The following is a 2142-nucleotide window of genomic DNA, read 5'->3' on the forward strand; positions in this document are numbered from 1 at the left end:
TTTACCCCCAAAGTTAAGAGAATGTGCTCTGGGGTCACACTTGCCCTGGCTGAGAACTTAGCTCCACTACATTAATTTTTTGACCTTGGATAAAATAACTAACTTCCCAAATCAGTTTTGACTCTAAATGTTTAACACATAGGATTGTAAAAAAAACAAAAAGTACAAATGAAATTATAAAAACAAAGTCCTTAGTAATATAGAGTGCTTGGTTAGTGCTTCATCTTGTACATTCTGAGCTCAAGAAAGGTCTCCGTTAATATAATACAGTGTTAAAAATATTTCATATATGGGAGGTAATACTATACACCCAGGTCAGTGCTTGGGTATGCTTTCCCTTAAGCAAGTATCCTTCTTACTCCAGATACATACCTCCGGTACTTCATAATATAACTTATTTACATAAGCATCATTCCAAAAATATTGAGTTATGTTTCAGAAATATATAGACATAAGTAGATAAAAGGAAAAGCTCAAATGCACCCAATAAAAAATTTGGGAAAGCAAACAAAGGATAGCATGACATGTATTTCTGTATCTTTGAATTAGGCAGCACATTTGGCTCTGAGCTCCCTATAAGCCCAAGTAAAGGAAAAAATGTGTTTCATTTTAAGTTCCACGGTGTCCAGAAGATTAAAACAAACCTCTTTCCCAGAGTTCTGAGAACTGAGAGAACCTACCCACATGGGTCCTCATCAAGGCGGTTCTTTGTAACCCAGCAGCATCACCAACAAGTCCCCTACAATGCTTATCATAATAAACCTCAATCGTTTTAAAATAGCAACTTTACATTTCAAGAATCCAGAGTGTCAACTAAAATGCATGGGTACCTGACTGGCTTTGAGCCGGACTGCCTGAGCACCTGTGTCCTCACCCCCAGACAGTAGGTGCCCCCGGATCTCCCCCAGCCTGCTGCAGTGACCTATCCTTGTACATGCTTCCCACCGCCAAATGCCAGGCCTCGCTTTCTCTCTCATCAGATTTTATTTCAAACACTCTGTGCTTTTTTTCCATTCATTTGGGGTTATATTTTCCAATTTTCTGGCAATGTAGAGAAGAGGTCAGAATCATTCATCTGGAACCAGAAAGGAAAAAAAAAAAAAGGTCCACAAAAAAATGAGCTTACTATTCCAAATAGTAAATAGCTGGAAGAGAACAAGTGCTGCTGGAACTTGAAAACCTGGCTTTAGACAATACATCAAAAGCACTTAAGTTAGCACCAAAGCACCTTGGGCTTTCATACCTGACTGGCAAAAAATTGAAATAAAAAGTGAAAGGGGTGGCGATGAAGAATAGAAAACAGCATACTCCCTAACAGAGCTGCAGAAATGATTGGAGTGCACTCTCTGTCATGCTTAGTGTATGCAACACATGCCTTCCAAGTACTGCCCACATCAGCATTTACACGGCTCCTCCTCTAGGTCTGCCTTCTCAAATCTAGGGCCTTTTATTTCTTCCCCTCTGTCTGCCTCATCCCTTTGTTCAGCCTGGTATCAGATCTACCTTTACAGGTTACATATACACTGTCACGGGCTTTTGAAAACACTCATCCTAATTTCACCTCCTTATAATTTCTTCTTTTTCTATTTGCAGAAGTATATTCTTACTCATAGCCCTGGAAAGACCAGAAGTGCCAAGGCCAGGCTAGCATGGAAAGGTCACTTTCATACTGTTTTCGGCACAGGCTCCAGTGGGAAGTCCTGGTTCTCATAGAGGGAGCCTATCTTTTTCCATGACATTTCCAGATTTAGCTTCAATAAAAAACTGAAATCCTGCCTTGGATGTTTGAGAACAGCATGCTGTCGGATAGGTCTGATTTTGATTGCAAATCGTATGTTCTGCTCAGCACTCAGCACGTGGTTGATAATCCCGCAGCCGTACTTCCCTTCTGCCTGGCCAGGGAAAGCTAACAGAAGGACGCTGTGCTTTACTGATCCACAGCTTCCCCTTGTCCTCTTCCTCCTCCAGCCACCACACTCTATTCTTGGGAGAAGTCCTACCAGCTGTGTTGTGACTTTCACCTTGGCTGGACATTTATAGGGATAAGGGAAAAACAATTAACTGTCTGTTAATTGAATGCATCAATCTTTGTTCCTGGAGACAAAGTAGGTGATAGCCACTTGTGGCTAGGAGTTCACAAGC

The sequence above is a fragment of the Artibeus jamaicensis genome, unplaced genomic scaffold, assembly GCF_021234435.1.
Source record: "Artibeus jamaicensis isolate MK-2021 breed Jamaican fruit bat unplaced genomic scaffold, CSHL_Jam_final contig_3126, whole genome shotgun sequence".
NCBI lineage: Eukaryota > Metazoa > Chordata > Mammalia > Chiroptera > Phyllostomidae > Artibeus > Artibeus jamaicensis.